This window comes from Lycium ferocissimum, chromosome 5, assembly GCF_029784015.1.
Source record: "Lycium ferocissimum isolate CSIRO_LF1 chromosome 5, AGI_CSIRO_Lferr_CH_V1, whole genome shotgun sequence".
NCBI lineage: Eukaryota > Viridiplantae > Streptophyta > Magnoliopsida > Solanales > Solanaceae > Lycium > Lycium ferocissimum.
In genome coordinates this window covers 31,729,780-31,747,837 of record NC_081346.1, presented here as the reverse complement: position 1 = coordinate 31,747,837, position 18,058 = coordinate 31,729,780, and the positions used below count along the sequence as shown (strand labels likewise).

Sequence of the window (18,058 nt, the reverse complement as noted above, 5' to 3'; positions counted from 1 at the left end):
ATTAAAAAGAGATGGAGAATCGACAACGCAAAAATAGTGAATTTCTGTTTTAACAAAAATCAGATATACAAATTACAAGACAAAAGAGATGGATAAAAAAGAAATAATATACAAGATATTAACAAATGCATCGAAGCAAGTCTTGATATTGCAGACTCCTGTAAATAATTAGTAATATCAAAACCTGCCTGAGAACTCGCTATCAGAAAGCACAAGGATTGTTGAAGTTGAATTTTCCGAATCAACTACTGTGCCTTTAGTAGCCCCTTTTGCTGCTTCAAAATATTTCTCCAGTTTGCTAGCCACATAATGCATGGTTGGCCTATTAGCAGGGAAGGATGAGCAACAACTGATTGCTAATCTTACATATTTTTCCACCAATTCACTATTATAGGTTCCATCTAGCCTGGTGTCAATAATATGGGCAACATCACCTGTAGTAAGGGAATGACCAACCCATTGAATTATGTGACAGTTTTTGCTTGTCATCACAGGAGGCTGCCCTGTGATTAGCTCCAAAAGCACGACTCCGAAGCTATAACATCACTCTTTTCATGCAACTTCTTTAAATGATAACACCTACAACCCAACCCAAGAACGGTGACGTCCGTGAGGAATTTTTTCATGATATTGATAGTGCAAAGAGTTCATTGTAATTTAACATGTTATAGCAAATTACTTACCTTTCATATTAATGATCAACCCAAAGAATGAAATATACAAGACGAGTGCAGATCATAGAAACTACTTACTCGGGATCAAGATAACCGATTGTGCCAACAACTGCAGTTGACACGAAAGAGCTCTCATCAAAAGAAAAAGCTCTAGAAATTCCAAAATCAGCAAGTTTTGCTTGGAAATTTTCATCTAGTAAGATGTTGGTACTCTTAACATCTCTGTGGACAATAGATGGCGTGCAACCATAATGCAGATAATCCAAACCTAACAAGTTTTCCATACACATAAATCCACCTCAATTTCAGTAAAAAGATAAACAAAAGACCAAGATGAGAGAAATGAACAGAGATAAAAGGAAATATTACAATCTCGGATAATGTAGATTTTAAGTTCAAAATTATGTCCTCTTCCAATCCTTGAACAAAGATTATTATTTGTAATAAATTAGGAAGAAACCACCACAAAGCGAGTGAGAACGGAATATAGACAGAAATATAGGGCAACTCAGCTTTTTAGGGTCATAACATTCTATCCCATCTCAATATATGAGCAGCTCCTCCAAGGCATGAAAATGGATATGACTTTCTCTTGATGGAATATAGAAAGCTAAATCTTCTTTTTAGAACCACAACATAGTGAAGTAGGCAACAAATGCTGTTAAGGTCCGTGTCTAGGCATTGGCTCTCTAAAGAAGAATGAATACTTATCTAAGCATGTGACAATGAATACTTATCTAAGCATGTGCCACAAAAAGTTGAAGGAACTCAAACATATGACTAACAGCATCACAGATGTTTGCTTACCTTCTGCTGCATTCAGGGCAACTTGTAATCTCTCTATCCAAGTCAGTGATTTTGGAGCATCACCTACATCAGCAAAATAAAATGTTTTAATACATTACTTTGGCGCACCAGAAATTGCTCAGGAATATTATTTGGAGTTATGGACAACAGTTTTGAGGGTTGAACATCTCCAATTAAGAGAATATAGGAGATAAAGTTAGTAGGAATTCTCTTACAAGATTTGAAGTAATCCTACTTACAAGATTTGAAGTAATGTTGGTTATAAAACAGATGGTACTAACTAGTCAATAGCAAATGCAATATCTTTGAATAACCACATATTCCTCTGTTTTAAGATTGTCCATTGTCAAAACAGTTTCACATTGTTCTCTTAATGATAACATAAAAAGCTAAACCTTACTGGTTAGTTAGTCAGATATGTTTTAATAGATAAAGAAGACTAAAACATGAAACTGCCAATTCGCACTATTGAGATGCTCTTTTACAGTCCCATTTGCCATGTACTCGTACGCAAGCGCCATATTAGCACCTTCATAACAATACCCAACAAGTGAAATCAAGTTTCTGTGATGAACTCTTCCCAATAGCTCAGCCCACAAAACCAGATATTCAGAATATTGAATTAATTCCAAGTTTTATGTAAGTCTATACAGATCCTAAAAAATTGTTGTGATATAGTGAGGGGTCCTAGAAAAATTCATTAATTCAATAGGGCCAAGTTTGAAACCTCAAGCTGAAATTCCTTGTGTCCTGTCTCAGCAAGCATCTTCACAGCGACTTCTTTGCTGTCCAAGTAGCCATGATATACTATTCAAAAACCACCTCTGCCTAAAATCTTCTCAAAATTGTTGGTCATACTCACTATTTTAGTGTATGAAAAACGCTGGCTTCTTGACTCAAAAGACTCGACCCTTTCATCCCCTGATCATAGTAGCATTGTCCTAATTCAGTGCGAAACTCTTCACCTTGAGTATGATTAACAATAAAGAGACTTGCACACAGCATGACTTTGCGTTTGGTAAAGTAACAAATGGTGATAACCACAATCGAGAGCATCAACAATACAGCTCCTGATGCAACTATTGGAATAGTAAGCTTCTTTTTTGTACATTGAACTGATTGACAATGATTTGGAATTAGCGCTACGAATCCATCCATGCTGTTGGGAATAGGTGTGTTACTCCAGCATAGGTTTTAATCAAAAGCTATCAATAATCTCGCTATTTACATCAAAGAGATATTTAGTTAATAGAACCAACAAAAACTCGATGGGCAAATAGCAAATTATTTCTGGACTAAAGCAGCATTGTTGGACTGGCACTTGAGCAAGGAACCAATCCTAGTGAAAGGTCGTTAGCCTTTAACAGGAATAATACCTCCCTCTACTTGAATTTTATTGCAGGCAGAAGCACCTTAAACCAGAAACATACTTTAAAACATACAATGTTATTACTTTTAGTGCGTAAAATGGTGCTTGAAAGAGACCTCATAGAAGAATACCTACTGCTGAGTACCTGGCTAGATTGTTTTCTTCATATTTTGTTCTTGACTTAATTATACGCGTGGCATAAACATAAAAAATTGCTGGCACTAGCCTTGGCATGAACTTTTCTTTGATTGAAGGAATGGGACAAAAGATAAGTGGAAATATGCTTCATATGTTCAGGCTTATCTTCTGAACCTCAAGATCTCAAAATGGAAGAACGAGCTCTTTTGCTCTCCCAATTGCATCTCCTCCTACCAGTCAATGCTTGCAAATCCTCAAAAGGCAAATTAACCCCTGGGAAAATCCAACGGGAGAAGTTGCAAATCACGGTTCCCCAAGAAAAAGTACTTTAGTTCAAGATTGACTGGTATAACTGATAATCTATCTCATAAGAGTGGTGGGAGTAAAATATATCTCAGATGAGATTTAAGTGCACCTATATACATCCTGTAAGGCACATAGGTTAAATTGTGATCTACATGGTTGTGAATGGGTAACACACGGCTTGCAGAATATGAAGGTGAGTATTGCTAAATGTACTTACCATAATCCACATCAAACTTACTATAGTTTCCAGTAGATAATATGTTCTAGTTAGTTCTACACATCATTTGGCAACGTGAAGAACATATTATTTACTGGACTCCAACTAGCAAGTTTTCCACAAATGAAAATGCAGACATAGAGAAAATTGTAGTCCTCCATATCTAAACTAGTGCTAGCTATTGATATTCTTGATATGGAAATTTATCAGCATACCTGAGCAACAAGGTTCCACTATTTGCTTTTTGAGCAGTTCGAGTGGAATTGAACCCCAGAACTTATTCCCAATTAAGTTTCTGTCATAAAAATAGCAAAGATACTCTATTCATTTGATCATTCTAACTGAAAAAATGATCACGAAACCAAGAGGAAGAAGGAAGTACAATACTTACAGGAACCTCAAGGACGTAAATCCTGCAAGAAAGCTAGGCACTAGACCAGTCAAATCATTGTCCGATAGATCCCTGAGATTGTCAAAATCATTTTAACTATGATCCTCTTTTGGTCAATCTTCATAGATTTTAAATATTTCAGGTTCAAGGAGCTTACAAGTACTGCAAAGCAGTTAAATTTGAGAGAGTAGGTGGAATCTCCCCACTCAATCCACTGGAGGACATGTCCCTTGAAAGAGTTTGAAACATTTAGCATGGAGAATTTAGAAGAGCTTAAGGTACTTTATTCCGAAAGAACCTTGGAGTGACCTTATTCCTTAAGCATATTATTCTGTCAATGGAAAATACATTGGACAACTCAAATGATATAAGTTCGGAAACATACAAGCCTATGATTCGGGTGGAACTGCTGGAACTCTAATTGCAGCGAAGACCTTCCCATGCGTAATCTTTTGGGACACATGGATCTCCTTTCCAGTTTTTCTTCACATCATAAGGTCCCTTAATATCGATAATTGCATCAACTACACTCCAAGAAAGCAGAATTGGGACAAATAAAAGAGATTATGGATAGGAAACAAATCTCAAAGAACACTGAAAAATCAAATTCTTTGTTAAACTCTTTTGCACTACCAGATTATGTAGATTAAAATTATCTAGAGGGATTAATATTCTCCCTACAAGATATTGTCTCCAAAACAGATACAGCAATTAGAAATACGAGCAGACGGTGGCTAAAAAATCAATGCACTTAAAATTGTAAAAGCAAAAAGGAGAAAGATGAAAGTGTTACTGTAATTGACAAATTAGAAATGCCACCTTTGTGATTTTAGCTCAACTATTACATGAACTGTCTACTCTCAAATTCTGGACAGCAAAGCTAAATTTTAGTGAACTAATAGATGGATTTGTCCCTTACAATTAACTTCCCTTCCTTGTTTATTCTCCACATTGTGGGTAAGAAAACTACACCAAAAGAAATCACACATCTTGTTGCCACACAACGAAATTCTCTGAAGCTTCTGCCTTTTTATCTTTTGATTAGATCATGAATATCATTTGGCCTTATCATTCAGCCTCCAACTAATCCAGTCTATTTTCACATTATGGAAATCAAATAACCATGCTTCACTCTAACAATTATCAATAACTGAACTTAAAAGAAAGAGATAATGGTCAAAAACACACCTGAACTATCACTTTTTCACGAGTTTCACACCCCAACTATCAGATGTTCCTTTTTCTACCTGAACTATCACCATCTATGTATAAAAACACACCTCAACTATTAGTTGTTCTCTTTTCATACCTGAACGATGGTGATAGTTCAGGAAACAAAAGGGAACAACTTATAGTTGGGGTGTGAAACTCACGAAAAAACAATAGTTCAAGAGTGTTTTTGACCATTATCTCAAAACAAAATCAAAAAAAAAATTGTCGGAGCAATCCTAATGGAGAAAGGACAGTGCAAAACGGCATACGTGTTAGGTTTTTGGGTTTTCCCTTCCTATGTGGAATTGGATTAATAAAACCCAATCCAATTTGGACCAAGCCATTTTTGCCCAAAAATTCTTCTATATATAGGATCAATTTAGGTCTTATTTTTAGAACACAAGAGTGAATTTATAGCAGCCATATAGAGAGAAAAACGTGAGAGAGAAAGCAGATTTTCATCCAGAAATTTTCTGCTACAGCAGTCCACTTTAAATTGTGTTTCCCGATTCGTTAACCGTTGGATCGTGCTAAAATTTGAACTGGGAGTTCTCAACATCTGGTTCTTCGATTTCAACGGTGGAGATCAGATTTTGTGGTCTGTAGCTCCAGTTTTCGAGTACGAACAGTAGCTCGTTTTTGGGGGTGATTTCTCTCCTTTCTTCGCTAGTTTTGGTGCTATCTTTTATGTATTGTTGCTCCGTGCTTGGCTTTGTTGTTGTAGCCATTTGGAGAACATTGTTGTAACTCTTGTTGATTATAGTGGAGCTTTTGTGGTAGAATCGGAGGTCCCGTGGATGTTTCCTCTTCACATTGAAGGGGTTTTACCACGTAAGTTTGGTATCTCTTCCATTCGATTTATTTTTGCTTGCTTTGTTATTTTATTGTTGGTATAGCTGCTGCCTGGATTTCCGTTTGTGTGATTCAAATAGTGTGGGAAGTTTCGACTTGGGTATTTCTTCCGCTGTTACCTCGTCGTGCAATTTGATTATTGCTTGTTTCTTCCCAACAAAGTGGTATTAGAGCTTGTGGTTGTATTTGGTTTTGTTGATTGTCTATTTGAATGATGGAGGCAAATATGAGCAAGATGGTTTATTTAAATGGCAGTAATTACCATATTTGAAAAAGCAAGATGAAAGATCTTCTATTTGTCAAGAAGTTGCATTTACATGTGTTCGCTTCTAAGAAACCCGAGTCTATTGAAGATGAGGATTGAGAATTTGAGCACTTACAGGTTTGTGGCTATATTAGGCAATGGGTTGAAGCTAATGTTCGAAATCATATTGTGAAAGAGACAAATGCTAAAAGCTTGTGGGAAAAGCTCGAGACACTTTATGCTTCAAAGACTGGCAATAATAAGTTGTTCCCTCAAAACAATTGATGAATATTAGATACAAAGAGGCGACCTTATTTACGATCATATCAATGATTTTCGGGGTGTCCTTGATCGGTACTGTCCGGAATGGGTGTCAAGTTTGATGAAGAAATACGGGGACTTTGGCTTCTTAATACTCGCCGGACTTTGGGAAACTCTTCGAGTTTCTTTGACTAATTTGCGCTCCCAGTGATGGTGTAACCATGGAATATGCTAAGAGTGGTGTTTTGAATGAAGAGATGAGAAGAAGATCTCAAGCGTCGTCTTCTTCAACTTCACACTCCGATGTTTTGGTTACTGAAGACAGGGGGAGAAGTAACTTCAGAAGTTAGAATGACAGAGGCAAAAGTAGAAGCAAGTCAAGATCCTCCAGGTATAAGACTCTTACATGTGACTATTGTCACTTGAAAGGGCACATCAAGAAATATTGCTACAAGTTTAAGAGAGACCAGAAAAAGCAAAAGAAAGAAGACGATAATGAAAATCGTGTTGCTGTTGTTGCTGAAAATGATCTTCTTGTTGCTTGTGGTAAAAATGATATCAATCTTGTTTGTGATGAGTCTACCTGGTTTGTGGATTCAGGTGCCACTTCTTATGTCATGCCAAAGAAGGAATTATTTTATTCTCATACTCCTGGTAATTTTGAAAATTTACGAATGGGCAATAATAGTGAGGTTGAGGTACTTGGCATTGGCACAGTTTGCTTGAAAAGTAAGAATGGTTCGAGGTTGGTTCTTAACAATGTCAAGCATGCTCTAGATGTTCGGCTGAATTTAATTTCTGTAGGAAAACTTGATGATGAGGGTTATGATCAAACCATTGGTGGTGGCCAGTGGAAGCTAATTAGAGGTTCAATGGTTGTGACTCGAGGTTACAAGATGTCTGACTTGTACTTATTTCAGGGCTCCATTTGTTGTGACTTAGTAAATTTGGTGGAGAATGATACTTCATCAGAATTATGGCATAGAAAGCTGAGTCATATGACGAGAAGGGGATTGATAACTTGGCTAAGAAGAATTTGCTTTCTGGAGTGAAACAAGCAAAGTTAAAGAGATATGTTTATTTCTTAGCCGGGAAACAGAAAAGAGTTTCTTTTCAAAGTCATTCACCTTCAAGAAAGCATGATTTGCTGGAGTTGGTACATTCTGATTTGTGTGGTCCTTTTAAAGTAAGCTCTTGTGGTGGTGCACTTTACTTTGTGACTTTTATTGATGATCACTCTCGCAAACTCTGGGTATTTCCTTTGAAGTCAAAGGACCAAGTACTTGATGTGTTCAAGACTTTTCAGGCCTTGGTTGAGAGACAGATAAGAAAGAAATTAAAATGCATCCGCTCAGACAATGGTGGTGAATACATTGGTCCCTTTGATAATTATTGTAGACAGCAGGGTATTCGGCATCAGAAAACCCCTCCAAAGACTCCTCAATTAAATGGTTTAGCGAGAGAGGATGAACGAACTCTAGTTGAGAGGGTTAGATGTTTGCTTTCGGATGCTAAGTTGCGGATTCATTTTGGGCGGACACTTAATATCTTCGCTATGTTATCAATTTATCTCTACTTTGTTGCTTTGGATAGTGATGTCCCCGACAGAGTTTGGTTTGGTAAGGATGTCTCTTATGCTCATCCGAGAGTCTTCGGGTGTAAGGCCTTTGTGCATGTTCCTAAGGATGAGAGGTCAAAGTCGGAAGTTAAAACTAGGCAAACAGTCTTCATTGGTTATGGTCAAGGCGAATTTGGCTATCGTTTCTATGATCCAGTTGAGAAGAAACTTGTTAGAAGCCGTGATGTTGTGTTCTTTGAAGACCACACAATTGAAGATTTTGATAAAGCTGAGAAGGTTAATTCTCAGAGCAATGAGAGCTTAGTTGATGTTGATCCGGTTCACCGTGACTATTGCACACGAAGAAAATCTTCAAAATAATGAAGATCAAGATGATAATGAAGATAGTGATCATGTTCGTAATGACCAAACGAAGTTGTTGATGCTCCAAAGGAAGATGATGTGGTTGGCCGAAGCAACCGTTGCTATTGATGTTCCGTAGAGTTCTCTCGAAGATCTATTAGAGAGAAAGTACCTTCATCTCGTTATTCTCCCAACGAGTTTATACTCTTGACTGACGGGGGAGAACCTGAAAGTTTTGATGTGAGATACCATTGGATTAGAGATGTGTTGGATTCTAAGTTGCTTGAACTTGAGAAGATTCACACCGATGATAATGGTTCGGATATGTTGACTAAAGCTTTGCCAAAAGGGAAGTTTGAAGAGTGTTGCTTAATCGCCGGGATGGCAGTTTTCTCCACATAGTCGGGAGGGGGAAAATTGTTAGGTTTTTGGGTTTTCCCTTCCTATGTGGAATTGAATTAATAAAACCCAATCCAATTTGGACCAGGCCATTTTTGCCCAAAAATTCTTCTATATATAGGATCAATTTAGGTCTTATTTTTAGAACATAAGAGTGAATTTACAGTAGCCATATAGAGAGAAAAACGTGAGAGAGAAAGCAGAGGTCCAGAAATTTTCTGCTACAGTAGTCCACTTTAAATTGTGTTTCCCGATTCGTTAACCGTTGGATCGTGCTGAAATTTGAATTGGGGGTTCTCAACATCCGGTTATTCGATTTCAACGGTGGAGATTGGATTTTATGGTTTGTGGCTCCAATTTTCGAGTACGAACAGTAGCTCATTTTGGAGGTGATTTCTCTCCTTTCTTCGCTAGTTTTGGTGCTATCTTTTATGTATTGTTGCTCCGTGCTTGGCTTTGTTGTTGTAGCCATTTGGAGAACATTGTTGTAACTCTTGTTGATTATAGTGGAGCTTTTGTGGGCCGGAGGTCCCGTGGATGTTTTCTCTTCACATTGAAGGGGTTTTACCACGTAAATTTGGTGTCTCTTCCATTCGATTTATTTTTGCTTGCTTTGCTATTTTATTATTGGTATAGCTGCTGCCTGGATTTCCGTTTGTGCTAGTGTTTATTGTCTTCTCTTGATTCAAATAGTGTGGGAAGTTTCGACTTGGGTATTTCTTCCGCTGTTACCTCGTCGTGCAATTTGATTATTGCTTGTTTCTTCCCAACAAAAATCGTGCGGGCTTGGCCCAAAGCGGACAATATCACATCATGTTAAGAGTATCTTTGGGCCGTTTTAGCCCAACAACTGGTATCAGAGCCAATGGTTTGGCGGGACGGGTATGAAGATGACGGAGTGTGGCGTGGGGGCCGTCTATGGGCCGGTTTACGACCTTTACCCATAGCTTTGAAGATGCATTCACAGCCTTTGGGCTTCGGTGACCGTAAATACTCTGACAGTGTGGGTGGCACACAAACATGTTGAATCTCTGACCCGTGGAATGATAATGAGCCACGTCACTACTAAAAAAAAGGGCGTTTTCAACCAAAAAATTTCGACCACATTTTTGGTCGAAAAAAAATCGACCACACGCGGTCGAAAAATCAACAATTTAATTTTTATTTTATTTTCAGTAAAATTTCGACCACACGGGGTCGATTTTTTAAAATGAAAATATAATTTCGACCACGTGTGGTCGAAATTAAATTTTGTATAAATAATAAATGGGAAACATTTAAATTAAAAAAAAAAAAAAAACAATTTTCGACCACATGTGGTCGAAAATTGGAAAACATTTCTACCCAATTTTCAGCCAGTGATTTCGACCAGTGCACTGCTGGTCTTGTCTTTAATTTTCTAATTTCATTTCTCTCTCTCTCTCTCTCTCTCTCTTTCCTCTCTCCCTCTCCTCTCTCCCTCTCCTCTCTCTACCAACACACACCACCTCTCTCCCTAGATCTCCTCTCTACCCACACCACCAGCCCACCGCCCCACCAGCCCACGCCATCCGACCACCGCCAGTCCACGTCGGCGGCGCAGCCATTCAGGTACGTTTTTCCTTCTTTTTTTTTTTTCCAATGTCATGAACACTTACCAATGTATAATAATCTCATGTTATTAGCTACATTACCTTCTATATTTAGTAGATTTGATAACTTTATTTAGTTTATTTAGTGTCCAATATTTGTTTTAGGGTTTATTTTAGGTTTTTTTTTTTTGGATTTTGAGTTGGAATTGTATAATAATCTCATGTTATTAGCTACATTACCTTCTATATTTAGTAGATTTGATAACTTTATTTAGTTTATTTAGTGTCCAATATTTGTTTTAGGGTTTATTTTAGGTTTTTTTTTTTTTTTTTGGATTTTGAGTTGAAATTGAATGTTATTTTTTGGGCTGTTTTGGTCCTTTTTTTGGGATTATTTTGATTCTTTATTTATGTGCTATTTATTTATTTTGGTTCTTTAATTATGTGCTCTTTATTTATTTTTTTGGCCCAATATTATATTTTTTTGAAGTAATATCAATAGTTTAAGTCCTTAATAAGGCAAGACAGCTTATATGAACCACATAGTGCTAATCATGATCAACCATTATTTTGTTGGTTTACTTTGGTTATGTAGATTTAGACACAATTAATAAGCTCCTCTTTACTAATTGTTTTTCCCCTAGTTGGTTATACGTTTTCTCCATCATCTGTATGTCAATGGAAAAAAATAGAAGCATATTTCAGTAGCAAAGTTTAATTTGTCATTCTTTTTGGGCGCTTAAGTTGTCAATTAGCAAAGTTTTTGGGCTGTTTTGGTCCATTTTTTTTTGGAGTATTTTGGTTCATTTTTGTGGGACTGTTTTGGTTCAGATTTTTGGACCATCATGGTTTAGTAGCGCAGAACTTTGAGAAAAAAGCGGCAAAAATACTTAAGGATGCGTTACTTAGAGCTCGTAATAATTGCGTACGGCTCCGATTGATTCAAGATGAATGGTGGAAGGACCCGCCGCACCATCAAAAAATCGATCCGACTTTTTTGAAATGAAGTGAAAATGGGAAGGCCGTTAGAGCCTCAGTGAAAGGTGGATCGCTGCACACTAGTGGCACCACGAGTCAAGTGGACTTGATGAAACGGCTGGTATGTCTCCTTCTTTAGCTTTGTCAAATGACATTTCTTATTCTTGTTGACTGTTTTTTATGGAACTGTTTTGGTTCTTTATTTTTTGGGACTGTTTTGGTGATTTTGTTGGATTGTGTTGGTTCAGTTATTTGGGACTGTTTTAGTTCAATTTTGGAATGGTTTTAGTTATTTTGTTGAATTTGTTTTGTTGACCGGGTTTTTATGGATCGTTTTTTGGATCGTTTTTTTTCGAATGCTTTTTGGGATCGTTTTGTTGGACCGGTTTGTTGGGATCGTTTTTACGGATTTTTTAGTCATTTTTACGGATCGTTTTAGTCATTTTTGGACTTTTAGTCATTTTTTGACTGCTTTTTATGGATAGTTTTTTCGGGCCGTTTTGTCGAACAGTTTTTGGGGATTTTACGGATCGTTTTAGTCATTTTTACGATCGCTTTAGTCATTTTTTGGACTGTTTTTTATGGATGGTTTTTAGATCGTTTTTTCGAATGCTTTTTGGGGCAGTTTTTACGGACTGTTTTAGTCATTTTTACGGACTGTTTTAGTCATTTTTTGGACTGTTTTAGTCATTTTTTGGACTGTTTTTTATGGACTGGTTTTTCGAACAGTTTTTTGGGACTGTTTTGTTGGACTGGTTTGTTGGGACTGGTTTTTACGGACTGTTTTAGTCATTTTTTGGACTGTTTTAGTCATTTTTTGGGGCTGTTTTATGGATCGCTTTTTGGGACAGTTTTTACGGACTGTTTTAGTCATTTTTACGGACTGTTTTAGTCATTTTTTGGACTGTTTTAGTCATTTTTTGGACTGTTTTTTATGGACTGATTTTTCGGGACTGTTTTTTCGAACAGTTTTTTGGGACTATTTTTACGGACTGTTTTAGTCATTTTTTGGACTGTTTTAGTCATTTTTTGGACAGTTTTTGTGGACTGTTTTGTGCGGACTGTTTTTAATAGACTGTTTTTTTTTTTTTTGACTGTTTTTGGGGCTGTTTTGTGGACTGTTTTTGGGGACAGTTTTGTGGACTGTTTTTGGTGACAACATTCCCAACTAGCCTTTTTTTAAGGGCACGTTTGATATGACGGAAGTCATTTTTCATCAAAAAGTGAAAATTGACTATCCTCACTTATGAAAAAGAATAATTTTGCTTATAAGAACAAACTTAACTTTTACATTCATATCACTTGTTTCAACCAACATTTTGACATTATTGTCAAGATTTAATACCCAAAAGTTTCATCGAAACACTATCTTATTTGTTATTTGCTAATATTATTATTCATTCTCTTTTTGAAAAAAAAAAAAAAAAATTCTCTTTCAAAAATATTTCCCCTGAAACACTTTTTCATGTAAAATGACTTTCGTCTTGGAAAGTTCAAAACACGGCCTAATTTAATGATTTTCAAGCTATAACACACCTTAATTTAATGATTTTCAAGCGATAACAAATAGTAAAACATATTGAATAATTGTCATGGTTTCATTTTTTGTTACAATAAATTTTGTGTACGTGTGACTGATTTGACATATATAGTTAGTAATGTAGGAATCAAGTACTGAGTAGGGTCTTTGCCAAATTGCTATGCATGTGTTCCCAAACAATGTAGCTTGTCCATTCATTAGCTCCTCACTTTATTCTTATGACATGGTAATGACATAATATCAAAGTAGAGAGATTTCTCAGTTTGCATGCAGAGACCCTGCTTGTGTTCGAAGCCCCTATTCCTAAAAAGCACTTGAAACATTGCTGTTGGTATTGGGAAATGGCAAAAGGTTTTAGTGACAAATAGTTCTTCTACAGATTGAAGAAAACGTTACATCTCTGGTTACTTGAGATGATTTGATCGTATCCTACATCACCTTTCAGATTTTTCACTCTATGTGTGACTGTTTTAGTCAGATTTACGGACTGGTTTTGGGCACTGTTTTTTTGGACAGTTTTTTGGGACTGTTTTGTGCGGACTGTTTTTTCTAGACTTTTTTTTTTTACTGTTTTTGGTCATTTATGGACTGTTTTTGGCAATCGTTTTTTTTGTGGTCTATTTTTTTTTAATCGTTTTTTAGATCGTTTTTGGACGCTTTTGCGGACTTTTTTAATTGTTAATTTTGATTTGTTTGTAGGAGCTCCGTAGGTCGGCGGTATCTCAAGATGAGATCTTTAAGATAACTCACACGAGGAAGGAGAAGAACGCTGATGGTACAGATCGATGGGTTGAGCCAAGGGCTGAGCGAACTTGGGTAAGTCGTTAGTTAACAATAATAATATATTTTTTGTACTAAATTAGACTATTAACATTGCATCGTTTAATTTCGTAACGAATTTCAACAACACTTTGGGGAGTTTTCGAGCCACTCGGCCAAGTACCACGCAGATGACGATGAGTTAATACAAAGAACAATGGATTGAGAAGGTTGCTCCCCAACAAGGCATGGGACGATTTATGGGATGCCTAATCGAGCCTTTCGTCGATACCCGTCGGCCTTGAAGCCGTAGGTGTTACCGATGATGGGACGGTTGATCCTAAGGAGTATGAAGCTATGAAGCATCAAGTTGACTGCTAACAAGAACACTTAATTCCTCGAGGCCGTGATGTTGGGTATGGATGTTGGGTATGGAAGCCCGCATTAATAGCTTACGACTCCGCGGCGTTTCCGATTCCCCCGTGTCCTGGGGATGCTCGTAGGTCACAGCCTCCTAGCCAACCCCGACCTTCCCAAGGTAGACGACGTTGGTCGCAAGCTGACATAAATCATGCTCTTGTCGATGAGTCTAGTGGGGCTCTAACGTACACCGAACATTAACCTTTTTGATTAATGTGCTTTTGGATTCTAATTCTGCTATGTTTAAATGGATATGTATATTATGTTTAAGGGTTTGAATGTGGTTTTAATTTGAACTAGAAGTACTTTTAATTTTAAGATGTTTAAGTGTTTGAACGTAGTTTATGATGTTTAAGTGTTTGAATAGACAATGTTTAAGTGTTCAAGTGTTTGAACATTGTTTATGGTTGTTGTGTTGAATTGTTGATGAATTGGATGACTCTTTTGGTTGATGAATTTGGTTATTTGAAAATTGGCAAGTGGGATATCAAAAACAGTAAATCTTTAAAAATATTCAGCATTTTCGACCACATGTGGTCGAAAATCCTACCCCAATTTGCACAATTTCGACCACATGTGGTCGAAATTTAGCAATATGGTTGCCAGATTTCGACCACATGTGGTCGAAAATCTGGGCCCAATTTACAATTTCGACCACATGTGGTCGAAAATCTGGGCCCAATTTACAATTTCGACCACAAGTGGTCGAAATTGTGCAATTTTTTTTTATATATTTAAATATAAATAATGTTTTCGACCACACGTAGTCGAAAAAGTTAAATATATAATTTAATATAAAAATAATTTTTCGACCACATGTGGTCGAAAAATTTTCCCCTTAAATTCGGTAGAATGTGATTGCGACCACGTGTGGTCGAAAAAAAATTTCGACCTACCGATTAGCGACCACCGCGTGTGGTCGAAAAATTGGTCGAAATAAAGGCCTTTTCGACCTCGTGTGGTCGAAATTTTTGGTCGAAAATCCTGATTTTTTTAGTAGTGCGTGGAACTTAGTTCGAGGGGGAGATTGTTGGGTGTGCGAACAAAGTACCACGTTGGTAGCTGGAAAGAAAAATGAGCTACTTATAAGGAGTTGAATACTCTTAATGATGTGAGGCCTTTTGGGGAATACCGTGCGGGCTTGGCCCAAAGCGGACAATATCACATCATGTTAAGAGTATCTTTGGACCGTTTAACCCGACAATACGCACCATCATTTTCATGAGTATGAAGATTGGCGAAGCGTTTAGCAGAATAAACGTCAAGCGCATTAATAAGCGGTGGTAGTCCTAGTCTCGACTTATTTGTTCGACGTAACGTATAGTTAAAATTGCTAGCCATTCTCTTGTCTTCCATCACAAAAGTGGTCAAGTACTCTGGCTCAAATTCTTCCCAGACAGTTTCACCATTAATGACTAGGTCAAATTTTCTGGTCTGTTTTGGGTTAAGGCTCATTATTTCAGCAAAATGCGAGTAGGTATAGTGTTCAACATTGGGATCAGTAGGACCCCATGAAAGAGTCAAGGTACTAGAATTTCGTGGAGTTGCTGCTGTCCCCATTGCAAGGGTTGGTGTGTAAAATTCCTTTTCAACATCTATGTCAACCTCTCGTCTTGTGGTAACTATATCCCATTCTGGAAGTTGAAAAGCTTCCCAAATTCTATCATAAGCGTCAAAGCTATATCTGCAACAAACAAAGGACAAGCAAAAATATTTTCGGTGAATCAATCAGACTTCAATATTGCGTTCGTATGAACTATAGAGGGAGATGTAACTAAAAGCTGAAGTTGGGAATTATTTTCTTTTCTTATTTTCTCGGAACTTGAAATTGTGTTTGTACATGTAATTTACTTGGAGTTTTATGAGTACAAGTGAAATTTCTCACAAAAACTGGTCCGAGCTAATTTTTGGAACTTGAAAATATTTTGAAGATAAATTTTCAAAATCTGATCAAATTTCATGACCAAACGCTAGCTTATTTTCAAGAATTGAGGATTTTACCAAGTTTTCAGGGGGAAAATAAGTGCAAGAATCATTTTCCAGAAAAAAATTAAAGTAGTACTCCTCCGTCCAAAAAAAATTGTCTTCATTAGTTTGTCCCAAAAAGATTGGCACATTTCTATATTTAGAAACAATTTAACTTTATGAGATATTTTACGGCCCCACAAATATCTAAAACTTATTTTGGACCACACATGTCAAAAGTCTTCCTTTATTTCTTAAACTTCATGCCAAGTCAAACTAAGATAATTTTTTTGAGGCATTTTAGGGAGTAACTTTTACCGGGAGCACTTTTCGATTCTTGACTAAGCACAAATTAGTGTTATAACGCTGGCAAAATCTTTTTAAAATTGATTAGTCGGAGATTACTCTACTAAAAACACTTATTGACAAAGAGCACTTTTAAAAAGGAATAAATGCGGACCGGTTAGCATGGTCAGTCCGATCCATTAAGGCATTGGGTTTCTGAATCCCGAAATGAAAGAGTAGTTTTACCTCAGTGGCAAACGACCAGTGATATTTCATATTCAGAGGGATACATTGAACTTAATCGTCGTAGCTCCAATGCTGAAATAAAAGGTGTCCCGTTACCCGTATTTACGAGGCATACGTTCGTATAATTCGTAGGAAAAACCTGTATAATCTCCTTTGTGACTACATGGGAGGCATTGTGTAGTTGAATTGTGTCCCAGAACTCAGTACCAATATGCAAATCAAACTTTGGTACTTTGACTTTTATTATCATAGTTACCATACATGAAAATGGCACGTACTAGAAATTTGTTGTCTCTGTCTTTAGAAGTTCTTAGGTTGCAGCAATTCCTTTGCCCCTCTGGAAAGCTTCGAACTGTCTCCAAGTATATATCCGAATCGTTGTGTATGAATTTAGGCAATGCATGTGCATTTGCACCAGTGTTTATGAACATTTCATCGCTTGTGTAAGTTACCTGAAAAAAACTGCCAGTATAGCTTGAGTTTTCTGGTAATCCACAATCGATGCTCACGAATCCTGAAAGAAATAGTGCACAAGAAAAGTTGATTTAATTTATACTTAACACCATAGATAGACAAGAGTTTAATTTTCGGGAAATTAGAAATTAAGAAAAGCTTTTCAATACTATTAATTACGTGATTGATCATCAAAAACTGGCTGGCCGTGAGTTAAAATGGTGATAACCAAAAGACCAAGGACGGGGAAAAGGAAATATTTTTGCAACTTGGAGTTGGAATCCATGAGAGGATTCTGGTCCATGGATGTGGCCAAATTAAACAGCACTTGATTGGAACTAGAACACCTATATCATTAGTAGCTACTAGCTAATTAAGTTCACTAAATTCATATTACTATAATAATTTTAAAAAAATTACTATAATAATGCTAGTTGCCAATTTTGCAAATTAAACAACACGTTCAGGGAGGAATGACCTTTCCTGGCCACAACATGCTAGACAAATTCTCATATCAAAGAAAACACAAAAGAGATGTTGAGTATATAAGTAAACAAGTATTATAATTTAGTGACACGTTTTAAAATTGTGATGGCTTAGGCCTAAACAGACAATATGACTAGTGGGTTTGATTATCTTGAAAACACAAGAACATGACCATTATCAAGTATAATAAATGATAAATATCATGTAGGGGGAATTTGGAAAAAGTTGGCAGAATTAAGGATAGAATTTTGGGTCAACTTTGGAGGGATATATCTCCAGGTATATTAGGAGTTTTAAGGTGTTTCAAAAGCCTAAAATGAAGTTCGTCAAGTCTAGGTTCCAACGCAACAAACCGCTGGTTGATAGGACATCGGAGTAGAGATAAAGTTGAAAGTAGAGATAAAGTTGGAAATAAAGCCGTTTGGCTTTTAAGGCGAGGCTTCTCGGCCATGATTGATGGACTTAACTGTTGATCTCGCGATTTTAGGTTCCTGCACTCAAAGAAAAATTCTTAGTTTGGGAGGGGGAAAGTTGATTCGTGTTGACTCGAATCTTGACGTTGTT

At 36.8% G+C, this 18,058-nt stretch overlaps 1 pseudogene; it reads right to left on the bottom strand.

The window, feature by feature from the left end:
• Positions 1-19: 19 nt before the first annotated feature.
• Positions 20-17,312, bottom strand: LOC132057722 (putative leucine-rich repeat receptor-like protein kinase At2g19210; annotated as a pseudogene).
• Positions 17,313-18,058: the final 746 nt, after the last annotated feature.